The sequence below is a fragment of the Mytilus galloprovincialis genome, chromosome 3 (genome assembly GCF_965363235.1).
Source record: "Mytilus galloprovincialis chromosome 3, xbMytGall1.hap1.1, whole genome shotgun sequence".
NCBI classification, from domain to species: domain Eukaryota; kingdom Metazoa; phylum Mollusca; class Bivalvia; order Mytilida; family Mytilidae; genus Mytilus; species Mytilus galloprovincialis.
The window spans coordinates 65,750,554-65,765,215 of record NC_134840.1 but is presented as its reverse complement, the minus strand read 5'-3'; positions in this window follow the sequence as shown (position 1 = coordinate 65,765,215).

The window sequence follows — 14,662 nt, the reverse complement described above, 5'->3', positions numbered from 1 at the left end:
AACAAAAGTTACTAGTTCAGTGATTATGGACTTCATAGTCATACTAAACTTAAGTTAGAATTATACACAAGAATAATTGAAAATCATACAAGACTAACAAAGGCCAGACGATCCTGACTTGGGACCCTAGAGAATTTAAGCATTACAAATGTAAATATAAGGGCCTCAATGAACATGGACAACACCAATACATAAAGATTTTAGAAATGAAGATTTTTTGCTACATTGTATATATGTCAAAATTTTAAAGCAATAATATTATACCTATTTGTATTTGTTTTTATTTCAGCTTGATTCCAATCTTTGGCAATGGCTAATACAAGAAAGGGCAAGGCATACATGTATATGTACAATATATGATTCTCTGTAGAAATTGGATTGTCTATTCACCCCTATAGTTCCACAACAACAATAAAACTCTAGACTACTACATGTATGAGGTTATGAAGATATTTACATATACCTACATGTACATCTACAAAAATGATCCATTTTGAAGATTGTTTATGCCAGGTCTAATGATCAGATCGACTAGTACAACAAGTTTTGATTCAGCTTTCTGACAGGAATTATTTATAAACTTGCCAGCAGTTACAACAAATGAATATTATTAATTGAGTTAAAAAATTAAGCTCATTCGGACAGTGAAGTGATTTTGACGCGTATTGAAGTAAACATTAAACATGTTAAACGTTTCGAATTGATATCGAATTATGTGTAAATGCAGCATTGATTTATTTAAGGAATTAAGAATATAGAAATATTAAAAAAAGATGGACAAAATATTTGTATTAAATTTGTTGGAATTTTTGTCTTGCCAAAGATGACAGAGTCAAAAATTTCAATGCCAGAGTGACGTTGCGTACAGCTCAAATAGACTTTTTCGATGTAAAGGGTTGGATTTGAACATTTTGAAAACATTTTCTTGCTTGTAAAAACCTGCATATCTTTGTATTGGGCAGGTTTTTTGTGTTGTTTATTACAATAATTACACATACTGTTTAATGACATAAATAAGGGAAAAAATGCGTAAGTACCAAGACGGGATCAAGGAATTTAAAAAGGGATGCACATTTATGTTATAAACTACACATCGCCTAGCACAACAAGACTAAAGATATTTTGGAAAATAATTATGCTCAAGCATGATATGTTTATATGTTAAAGGTGATTTATGCCTTTAATTCGTCCACTGAATCCGCTACTCAGTACCAGTGTTCTTTTCAACAATTATTATAATTTATAATTCTAGCGGTCATTGAAAGGCAGTTTTGTGAGGATTCATGATTCTCTTTAGGCATTGGCATTATCTTTTAATTTATGCTATGGGTAATTGCTGTTTAATGAGGTCAACTCTTGTATTTCCAATATCTTGATTTTTGTTTTTTTACCCGAGTTGTAAATAACGTTTAGTAGATCAGGGAATGCCATTATTAAGTGGAAGGCCGTCTTTTAAAGGAACTGTGGATAGAGTAGTCATTCAAAGGGGCATTAGCTGTCAAATTATCATATTTTATTCATCTTGTCCAAAAAAGTATATCCTAATTATAACGCATACATAAATTAAAATTAATGTTTCATAATTTATTTACTATTTCAAACAAGAAGCCATGCAACTGACCATCGAGATAACATTGGATTACTGATAATGGACTCTACAGCAAGCTGTAATGACATGTGTGCTTTTCTTGTAGATTTCGTAAGTGGCAGGTTGTTACCATAATCCGTTTTTTTTTTTTTATTCTATACTTACAGCTATTGTTATGTTTACAGTGTATAGAACTTGATATAATCACAAGTTCAAACAATAGCATCATATGCTCATGTCATTTTTTTTCAAGTTTTGGTACTCTTCCGATTATCTGTTTTGCGTTAAATCTACTTATCGTGTAAAGAGTGATCTAAATATTCAGATTGAATCTTGAAACTGTTAACCGGGTTTGTAATTACATGAAAAACACGATGAATGCAACATGTGGAGCAGGATCTGCCTATCCTTTCGGAGCACCTAAGATGAACCCCAGTTTTTGGTTTGGTTCTTGTTGCTTAATTTGTAATTTTTTGTTCTGTCTTGTGTACCATTATTTGTCTGTTTTTCTTTTTCTGTTTAAGCCATAGCTGCGGAACCGTAGCTTATAGGTCCTTATGGTGTTTTTTTTTACTATTAAATAACATAAGAACATATGAGCTACGGTTCCGCAGCTATTTAGACCATTGTGTTGTCAATTTAATTTCAATCAATGCGTTTGAAATTTAAATGTCCCTCTGGCATCTTTCGCCCCTCTTTGAAAGAATCTGCTCTTATGACGCATATTCTGCGACCATTAGAAAGTAAATAAAAACTTACTTGAAACAAGGGAAACTGTTTCATTTTTTGAATAAATTAGCTGATCATTTGGAAAAAAATCATGCAAAACTGTATACCGAATCATAGCCTTGTCCATATTAGATGTGAACTATATTCCTAATGGGACCGTACGTGTTATAGAACATGTCGTATTGTCAACAACTCTGTCGACGTGTGTGTGTAGCTGGTGCACTTTTCATGCCAAACGGCATTACAGTATATTGAAATAAGCCATCTGGTGTAACAAAAGCTGATATTTCACGAGCTCTCTGTGTCAATGGAACTAGCCAATAACCTTTCAACAAATCAAATTTACTCACAAATTTTGATTGACCAATGTTGTCAATACAATCGCCTATCCTTGGAATCGGATAGGAATCAGATTTTGAGACTGAATTTACTTTTCTGAAATCAGTCACGAAACGAAAGGTTTTATCTGGTTTTGGCACAAGGAGACAAGGAGAGCTCCATTCACTGTTACTCGGCTCAATAATATCATTGTCAAGCATATATTTAATTTCTTTTCTCATAGCTTCAAGTTTGAGTGGATTGAGCCGGTAAGGATGTTGCTTAATTGGAGAAGCATCTCCTACATCAACATCATGACAAACAGCAGTGGTTTTGTTTGGCACATCTGGAAAAAGATTTTTAAAAGAAAATACCAAAGTTTTTATTTCTTCTCTACGATCAAAAGACAGATGTGCAAGTTTTGAGTCCAAATTTGACAAAATTTCTGAATTTTTCAATCTAACTGTCTCTTCCAGAGTTTTAGAACTAAAAGGTGGTTCAATTACATCTGGTTTGTCATGATTGTTCTCAAATTTAACCATTCCTAAAGTGGCAACTGGTTTACTCTCACATTCATTAGTACGCTCAAAATATGGTTTTAACATATTAATATGACACACTCTGTTTTGTTTGCGCCGACCTGGAGTTGTTACAATATAATTCAAATCATTGATTTTACTCTCTACTGTATAAGGACCACAATATTTAGCCTGTAAAGGATGTCCAGGGACTGGCAAAAATACAAGTACCCTATCACCAGGCTCAAAAACTCTGTCCCTGGCATCTTTATCATACCATATTTTCATCTTGTTCTGTACACTTTTTAAGTTTTTCTGAGCAATTTGACAAGTAGTATACAAATTTTCTTTAAATCTAGATACATAGTCTAAAAGATTCAAGTCAGTATATTCAGTAAGCAACTTGTGAACTCCATCATCCCAGTCTCTGTCAAATTGAAAACAAAAAGTTCTAATCATGTTCTTCAATGTTTGATGAAAACGTTCTAAGGCACCTTGAGATTCTAGATGGTACGCACTTGATCTATACTGAGCAATCCCTAACTGGTACACGACTTGCTGAAATAAACCTGACATGAAATTTGATCCCTGGTCGGACTGTATAGACTTAGGAAGTCCTACTAACGTGAAAAATTTGATAAGAGCTTTGACAATAGTAGGTGTCTTGATATTTCTTAGCAGAATAGCCTCAGGAAAGCGTGTGGATGTACACATAATTGTCAATAAATACGCATTTCCAGTTTTGGTCTTTGGTAAAGGTCCAACACAGTCAATTAGAACTCTACTGAAAGGTTCGTCAAAGGCTGGAATAGGCAGAAGTGGTGCTGGTGGTATTTTCTGGTTAGGCTTACCAAAAACCTGGCATATATGGCATGATTTGCAGTATTCTGCAACATCATTTCTAAGTCTTGGCCAGTAGAAATGCTGCAAGATCTTAAGGCAAGTCTTCCTTATACCTAAGTGTCCAGCCAAGGGGTTGTCATGGGCAAGACCAATAATTTCTTGCCTATAAACTTTAGGCACCACCACTTGGTATACCACTCTCCATTCCTCCTCTGGGGTAGCATCAGGAGGTATCCACTTCCTCATTAAAATGCCTTCCTGATGAAAATAGCATTCAGCCACTTTGTCTGCTTCCTCCTGTGGTTGAGCCCGCTGTTTGAGCTGAAGAACCTCAGGGTCTTTATGTTGTTCTTCGAATAAATTCTTTCGGTCTAATGAATGGCTGTTTACGTCTGGCCATGGCATAATAACATTCTTGTTAACACTACGTGGTCTTATTAATGCCTTTTCTGAGCTACCAGGACCTTCAATGTCGGCTAGGAAAGTGTCAGAAAGGTCCATGTAATCAAACTGGTTTTCTTGCAAATCCTCATTTTGTTGTTTTCTAGCCATCGCCCTAGTAACAACACAAGCTGGATACAATTCAGCTTCATCTTCAGGTAATTTAACATCCACCACTGGTGCACTGGTAACAATTGGTTCACCAACCACTTTGTTCCTAGCTAGATCATTTCCTAGCAATAACGTCACACCCTCAATAGGGAGATTAGGACGAACACCCACAATAACTGGTCCAGTTATCAAATCTGACTTCAGATAAATGCGATGGAGAGGAACATCTATACAACCTAACTAGACACCTTGTAACAAAACGGAGGCACCAACAGAAGTCTTCTCGGACAAAGGCAACACACCTTCTAACAATAAAGACTGAGAAGCTCCAGTGTCCCGTAAAATCTTAATAGGCTGAAGAGTGGTATCATCAACAATAGAAATAAACCCATCAGACATAAAGGGTTTATATTCCTCCATGTAATCACAAAAACTGGACTTAAAAGCCTGACTCGCAGGACATTCCAACGTACTGGTAATATAAGGTGTCGTACAAGCACTGGACTTCGGCTTATTATCTCGTTCATTCTTCTTCTGGAGTCTAAAACAATCATCAGGTGACCATTTTTCTTACAATAAGCACAAATCAGTGACTTCTTCTCAAAAGTATCAAATTTTGGACTAGACATATTATAACTGGACTGACTCTATTTCTGTGCAACAGGCTTACTATCAGTACGCTCAGTGCTTTGATTTTTGTAATTTCCGCTTGAAGTATTAACATTTTGACCCTTGAAACTTCTTTTATGTGAAAGGGTATAATTATCTGAAATTAAAGCTGCATCATGTATTGTCCCAACAGTTTTGTCGTCTAAATGTGTTTTTAAGTCTAAATGAACACATTGTTTGAACTCTTCTAATAACATCAATTGTCTTAGGTTATCAAAATTGTTATCTGTTTTCTTTGAAGTAAGCCATTTATCAAATAGATCTTTTTCCTGAGCAAATTCCACATAGGTTTGTGAATCAAACTTTTTATAAGATCTAAATTTCTGTCTATATGCTTCTGGTACTAGCTCATAAGCTTTCAAAACTTCTTGTTTTACCGTGTCATAATCGGAACTATTTTCTGATAGAAGTGCGGCGTATATTTCAGCGGCCTTACCCTCAAAAACACTTTGTAGCATTGTAGTCCAATATGGCTTTGGCCAATTCAAATTATGAGCAATTTTCTCAAACTGTGGAAAATATTTATCGACTGTTTTTTCACAAAATCTGGGAACTAAACGTATATTTTTTGCTGCATCAAAATATTCTGATTTCGGCTGGACTTTAGTGTTGCTTTCTTCCGTGACCATTTCAATTTTCATTTTCTCCATCTCTAGCCTTTCCTTCATTTCAAGTTCTTTTAATTTAAATTCATCTTCTTTTTCTTTTTTATCCATTTCCAACCTTTCCTTCATTTCAAGTTCTTTTATTTTCTCTGTCTCCTTCATTTCCAGTTCTTTTAATTTAAGTTTATGTTCTAATTCAATCTGTTTTAATTTAAAGGCGTCAATATTTTCGACCTTAAGTTCAAGAGCCTCTTCACCTCAAATTTCTGCGTCAACTAATTTGTCTATAACCAAATTTTTTGATAATTTGTTTTCTCATAGATACTTTCAAATCTAATTTCAGATGTTTAGCAATCAACACTAATTCCTCCTTCTTTATATTATCAAACCCCTCCAGGTCTGGCGTTTTCAAAAATTTACCGGCATCAAATGCCATTTTGTAGAATTTTGTTGGCTAGTTATAATAAAAATTACTAAACAAATTTTGAATGAGATAATTCAATATCCCGGACGAGCCCCCAATTTCTGTTACGGCCAGAAATCGCCTTTAAATTGTAGCCAACAAAAGACACAAATCAATAATAAAATTTAACAATATTTATTATACAAAAGTTTGCAAGAAGTATTACACAAATATTACTGTCAACTTAACTGTCCAAAATATGAGTCCAATCTTTTATCTTTATCTGTATCCGGATATCTTTCGGAATCCAATCTGAATATTACGGTCACAATCCAGTATTATGTTGTTTGTAGAATAAAAGTGTCAATCCAAATGCTATGAATATAAATGTCTATCGATGTCTAAGTGTAAGTGTTAGTCCAAGAGTGAGTCTTTAACTTTAGTGTCTGTATATATATAGTTGTCATGGAAGATTCTAGAACAGTCTATAATGGAACATCCTAGAAAGTTACAACAGAAGTTTCTAGTAAAATGTAGACGTTTATATAACGCATCTTTTATTAGGATCATTCTGGAAAGTTCCAATCTTTCTGTAATTGTTCATGTGATTTCTAAAAGAGGGACGAAAGACACCAAAGGGACAGTCAAACTCGTAAATCTAAAACAAACTGACAACGCCATGGCTAAAAATGAAAAAGACAAACAGAAAAACAATAGTACACATGACACAACATAGAAAACTAAAGAATAAACAACACGAACCCCACCAAAAACTAGGGGTGATCTCAGGTGCTCCGGAAGGGTAAGCAGATCCTGCTCCACATGCGGCACCTGTCGTGTTGCTTATGTGCACATAAACTGCACAGTTCTAAGATAATTCTGTAAACAACTATCAGGCCACACAATACAAATCAGGCCAACATAAATAAATACAATAATTACAATATCATAACAGTAGTGATTTTTATTTGTCGCTCTCCGTCATATTTCATTTTTATCTATTGTGTTGTACACATTGCTTTGGTCTATAAAGAACAGATGTTTCATTTGCATTCTTCTTTCATCTTCTTTCTTTATTCTTTGTAATTGCAATTTGGATTAAAATTTAAAATAAAAGACATAATGATATCATACATAAGTATTCTAAGGCTTAATGTCGGTTTCTTATATTGATTAGCTACATTGCTAGAAAAATCGTCACTAAACAAGGATTCCTTTCTCCAAACCACAAAATAATCAGATAACAAACAGGAAACCGCGTTATTGATAATTTTATTAGTGACTCTGGAAAAGGACGTTTCACCTTAAATGTTTTCATTTTCTATAACTGCAAACTCATACGAACATAACTTACTTTCGTGAAAATCTTCATCTTTCATAAACGACTGTGACGAAATGAGTTCTGTAAAAGCAATTTGTCCCTTTTGTATTTGCATAAACTTGGAGTTGTGTCTGCTTTTCAAGGTAATCAAACGTTTCATTATAAATTTGTTTGCTGATCCTGAAGACTCATAATGAACTTTTCCACAAACAGCTGAACCTGTAAGAATAAATAAATGTATCAAAATTGAACATCGTTAAGATCGTTCACTTAAAATTAAGAATGGAAATTGTGAATGTGTCAAAGAGACAGCAAGCCGACCATAGAACAGACAACAGAAGGTCACCAACAGGTCTTCAATGCAGTGCAAAATTCCCGCACCTGGAGGCGTCCTTCAGCTGACCCCTAAACAAATATATATTGTTTTTTTTCTATGGTCGGGTTGTTGTCTCTTTGGCACATTCCCCATTTACATTCTCAATTTTATATATACTAGTTCTGTTATGATGAACGCCAAACTAAACTCCAATTTAGTTCATCAGTTTGTTGTCGAACACTAGGATCGCAATATCCATTAATAGGATTACTCTCTTGTGCTTATTCCATAACATTGATTTAAGAAGTAGGAGATCTAACAGACAAGTGTGAAACAATTTAAACGAAAAAGAAGGCACATACAAAAAAAAAATGACAGGATCAAACATGTTTGCTGGTGCCAAACTCTCCCCTTTGCATTGGGCAGTGGTTAAATTGTTCAAAACAATAATAATAATAATAAAAAAATAGTTGAGAAGAGATTAACTCGAAAGATCGATAAAAGCATAACACAGATCGAACAAATATACACATCCAAAGCTGAAGAAAAGGTTCGAAAGTTATTTAAAAATAAATGACAAATAATAAAAAAAAATCTGTCTAAGACAATGCCTGTTACAGACAGGCAAAGGTAAAATATCAAAATGTACGGTCGATTGTGTTATCAGTTATCAGTTATCATATAAATATCTTTAACAAGAATAGCTTACTGAAAGTAATGTTGTCAGTTGCACAAATGTTTTCGGTTCGTGTATATCTGCGTCCATTTGTTTTTCGTTTTGAAATATCATAAACAAAACACAAAAAACGAAAGTGTTTTCATTTTTCGTTTTTGATTTCTTAAAAACCAAAATGAAAACCAAAAGTGTTTTCGTTTTTCATTTTTGATTTCACAAAACAAAAAACGAAAAACAAAAGTATTTTCATTTTCATTTTTGATTCTCAAAAACTAAAATCGAAAAATGAAAGTGTTTTCATTTTTCATTTTTGATTTCACAAAAACAAAAAAACGAAAAACGAAAGTGTATTCAATTTATCCTTCCCACACTGTTTAATTGTCATTCAAAAAATGACAATGTTATCATTTGTCATTCATTTAGAGGTCGTTGAAGTATACATGCACAGCGTTGTCAGATCAATACTACTTTGATCGAAGATGAATGTCGACGGATGCAAAAGTCTTTAGCAATCGGAACAACATGGGTGCGTGAACTTTATTACCTTTAAGTCTAGAAAGGTCGATCCAAGATTATTAGAATTGATGACCAAGGTCCATCTGCCAGTATTTTACGAACTACGAGGACGATAATGTATTTTGCTTGATGAAATTTTCAAAATTTCCGCAATTTCACAATTCAAACTGGGATATTAAAGCCTTCAATTGGTTTGCCATTAGGAGCCTATAAGGTATTAATTTTGCTTGTTTGTGAAGACTATAAGGTGACATTAACTAGAGGCCGTTGATGTGGGATAATGAATTGAGAATAGTGGACAAAAAATAAATAATAGAGACAATGGACCAAGAAATAAATAAAATAGCTAGAATAATGGTGTTAAAATGTAATGAGAAGAGAATAATTGTCAAAAAGTATAAAGAATAGAGAAAAATGGCCTCAAATATCAAAGAATACAGAAATTAAGAACCCCGAATCCAGACAATCATACCGGTTGCCTTAATGAACGTTAGTTTGTCTCTGGGAGGTAGTTATTGGTTATCATACGGTTTCTCTTTATTTCTATGTCTATTAATTAAGAAGCGTGCTTTCATTATTTGCCAACATTTTACATATCACATTATAAAAAAGACTATTATTTTGCAAACTACCATAGATTTCCGGTAATTGTTCTACATAGACCACACCACATTGGAGTCCCTGTAATTTTTTTTCAAGTGGACCTCAGTTACCCACCCTACCCCATCATTACATAAAAGTTAATAAACAAATGTCTACGGAAATATTGCTGTCCGCACATGTGTAAAGGGGAGCTGGGTAGCTGATGTCTGCTGGAGAAAAAAATCAAGGTTGCTGTTTAGCTTATTTTTTTTCAAAGATAGATCCAAAGTTGGGGTCGAACACCCAACCCCACCCTTACCGAAAATGTAATAAAAATTGTCCTCACTAGGTGCAAAGGGAAGCTGGGTAGCTGGTGTCTACAGTAGAAAAATCCAGGGTGTTGTTCTGCTTAGTTTTTTTTCTAAAGTAGGTCTAAAGTTGAGGTCGTATACCCTACCCAACCCTTACCGGACAGTTAATAAAAAAATTCTGCGGCAATACTTTTATCTGCACTAGGTGAGAACGTAAGCTAGAGATCTAGGGCCTACTTGATAAAAAATTACAAGTTAATTTATAGCACGGATCAATCTTTTTTAAGCTAATAAATAATTTACTGCCCACCATACTTTGAATACAAAAAATAAACCTTTTGTCCAGTCATATTTAAGCGAAATCCACTAGTTCAGAGGTAGAATGTTTTGTAAAAACAGTTTTGTGTGGCAAAAAAAAGTTAAAGCACGAGTGCAACTTTCTTTTCTTTTAATGCAGATTTAATTATTACTTTTCATGAACTATTTGACAGGATGCCGATAATAAGGAAAGCTATTTCACACAATAGTGCAATTTTGCCATCATTAAAAAAAAATCATAATTATTTACGATTCTATAAACACTCAAAGTGTTGACTATTTAAAATATAAAGCGGGCAGTACGCTGTGTAATATATCGAAAGCGATTGATTTTGCCTTTATATAACTAATAATTATATAAGATGTATGTTTCATTATAATTCGTTATTCTGATTGGCTAACTGCACATCTCATGTTATTCCTTACGCAATTGCATTACACAATGACATTCATCATTTGTGATGACACGAGGTCCCACAATAAAGTGCAAAGGTGAATTTAATAAAAACTTGATAAAAATCGTGTTTTCATGATCCTAGCTAAAAAATGTAATTATAAATATTGAATGCTTCTTTTTGTAACTTCATAGGGTTGTAAAAGCGTTGACCGTGCGCACATTTTCAGAATGAAGCGCTTCCGCGTTTCATACAAAATGTATTTCGGTCAACGCTTTACACCTCAATGAAGTAACAAAAAAAAAGCATTCAATTCTCAAATGAACCAGAAATGAAATTTTAAAATTCATTGAATAGTGTCTGTGACTGCTTAATTATATATTAAAAACTGATGATATAGTGGTTATATATTAATAAAAACATTTGAAGTACGTTTGAGTCTTATGCAATATTTGTGTTTATATATTTGAAAACTGGCTGCTACCGACTGGCTGCTTGATCCTGGTCTCACAAACTCCGCATTTTCATTACAGCCGAATACATTGAGTGTGTAGACAAAGGTAATATCTTTGGATCGCTTGTTTGTTAGCTGAACTATGAAGTAACTAGGTAAGGTATACTACCCTCCTGTAGAAGGAGCCTAGTCCTACAGACAGATTGATTGGTTATCTGTCGAACTAGTCTACTCTTAAAGGAGGGTAGTTTACCTAACCTAATAATACAAGCAAGCTAACAAAGGATATGCTACCTTTGCCTACACAATCAATGCAATCGGCTGTAACTTCTTTACATTACAGGTTGCAACACCTTGCCAAATCATTGGGTTCCAATAAACGTTTGGAAAATTAAGTCAATGTGCTTTCCCATAGGGTTTTATGCAGAACAATTACCGGAAATCTATTATGGAAACTTGCAAAAACAATATCAAAATCGAAATCTAACTGAACAATGAAGTTACTCACATTAAAAAAGGTTGAGACATTGAAGGCCAAATATTTTTTTTTATTCTTGCGTGTCTTATTATAATCAGACGGTAATTTTAGAGTTTACAAAGAAATTTAACATTAAGACAAAAATTAATGTAGCGTTTCATTGGTGAAATTAACACTACAATACAAATAAAGGATTCTCAAATGATCATGACTTTTGCTTGTAGTAAAATGATCAATCAATCAATCAATTAATTGATCAATCAATAGAATTGAGAATGGAAATAAAAAATGTGTCAAAGAGACAACAGCCTAACCAAAACTAAACATGCTTTGTGAGATCTCAACCCTCCCGCTATACAACTATATCTAGCTTATGTAGAATAAACAAACACACAACAATATGCACAGAAAAACTCAGTTTAAAAGAAATCCGAGTCCGATGACAAAATAGTAAACAAAAGAAACTACACAAAATGAATATGATTCATGAATTAACAAAAAACTACTAGCAGTAACTGACATGCCAGCTCCAGACCCCAATTAAACATATCGAAAGGATATATTGATATAAGAAGATGTGGTATGAGTGCCAATGAGACAGCTCTCCATCCAAGTGTGTAGCAGGAAACTATAATAGGTTAAAGTACCCTCTTCAACACGAATCCTTGGCTCACACCGAATAGCAAGTTATAAGGATCCCCCAAAATGACTAGTGTAAAACCATTCAAACGGGAAAACCAAAGGTCTAAACTATATATATAACTAGAGGCTCTAAAGAGCCTGTGTCGCTCACCTTGGTCTATGTGTTTTGGTGATGGTGATGTGGTCGTAGATCTTACTTTACTAAACATTTGTGATGCTTACAATTATCTCTTTTTATAATGCACTTAGCCTAGTAGTTTAAGTGGAAAATATTTTGTAAAAATGTACAAATTTATGACAATTGTTAAAAATTGACTATAAAGGGCTCCTTAACTCCTTCAGGGGTCAATTGACCATTTTGGTCATGTTGACTTATTTGTAGGTCTTACTTTGCTGTACATTATTGTTCTTTACAGTTTATCTCTATCTATAATAAAATTCAAGATAATAACCAAAAGCTGCAAAATTTTCTTAAAATTACCAATTCAGGGACAGCAACCTAACAACAGGTTGTCTGATTCATCTGAAAATTTCAGGGCAGATAGATAATGACCTAATAAACAATTTTACCCCTGTCAGATTTGCTCTTAATGCTTTGGTTTCTGAGATATAAGCCAAAATCTACATTTTACTCCTATGTTCTATTTTTAGCCATGGCGACCATCTTGGTTAGTTGGCCAGGTCACCGGACACATTTTTTATACTAGATACCCCAGTGATGATGGTGGCCAAGTTTGGTTGAATTTGGCTCAGTAGTTTCAGGGGAGAAGATTTGTGTAAAAATTACGACGACGGACGACGACGGACGACGGACGCCAAGATATGAGAAAAGCTCACTTGACCCTTCGGACCAGGTGATCTAAAAAAAGAGAAGCGAGAACGACATCAACAAAAGACAACTACTGTTTTTTTGTGTGATTTTTTTTTATTACTAGACCAAATATTTCATGATTTTTTATTATCTAGGACTGTATTTTTGATTAATAATTGATTACCAAGTTTAATAAAAACATAATGTGTGTATAGCAAAAATATTAACTTTGGCTTGAAAGACGTCTATTTAATTGTTTTCGACTCGCTCTGCTCAGAAAAATTGACATTAATAAAATCCTAAGATTGAACGCGTTCGTTCAACAATCTTATTAAAATTAATATATATATTAATTTTCTCATACACATACTAAGTAAGTATAACGAAATCAGAGATATACCTTTTAATTAGATTAGTTCGTCTAATTTACAAATGTAGTATTATCTGTAGTAAATTTACTGACTTCTTTAATAAAGGATTTGAATAAGAATGTGTCCATATTACATCCCCACTCGCACTATCATTTTCCATGTCTAGTGGACCGTGGAATTGAGGGTCAGAACTCTATATTTGGCATTAAAATTAAAAAGATCATATGATATACAATATGTGTACTGAGTTTCAAAAAAATTATATCTGTACATTAACTTCACTTTCAGGTATAGAGATGTGATTTTTTTCTGAGACAAGTGCTTGTGACAATCCAAAAGAACTTGCAGTCATTCGATGTTCAGTACTTCAGTACTTTGATTGTTTGAAAACGAGGTAAAAATATCCTGCCACATTCGGTATGTGTTTTGTTAAACCTTTTTTTTTTCTTCTGTTTTGTATCGATCTCATGCGTTAAGCCCTTTTCCACTGATTTGTATAGTTTGTTCTTATGCTGTGCTGTAACAAAACTGTCCCAGCTGTTTACAAGCATGTTAAACGCCGCAATATATTGCATGCGCCTGCTCAAACTCAGGAGCATGTAGTTCAGTGGTTGTCGTTTGTTGATGTCTTTCATTATATGTGTTTTTCGTAATTCAATGACATGTTGTTTTAAAATATGCCGTTATTTTTCTCAATTGAACTGTTTCATATTTTTCAATTCATGGACTATTGTAGCCGACAATACCGTATGTTTTTTCTCGTTGTTGAAGATTATATGGTTGCCTATATATAATTGCTTACATCCACTACATTTGAAATTTGTGGGATAGTTGACTCATTTGCATTAATACCAAATCTTCTTATTAAAAGTTGAGGGGTGTGTGTATTTCTTTGGAAAATTTCAATGTTTTTCTCCCAGGTCACCCAGTTTGAATAGAATATTTTGACATTTTACTCTTGGATTTGAATTAAGAGCCAACCAAAGCTCACGGCCTGTTGGTGGGTAGTTGATGACTATATGGTAAGCTCTGGGTGTCTTTTTGAGTATTGCATACGGTGATTTGGTGATGTCTTCATGCCATGCATTGTCCCATTACTTTATATAGACAGCTTATCAGTCAACCTGATCTATCAAAGTAGCTCTCCTCGCCTTTTGTATAGTCAGACGAAAAACAAGATATAAACTGACTTAGCTTGGTATATACATGTTTATTTAATATACTCATATAAATATAAAAAAGAAGA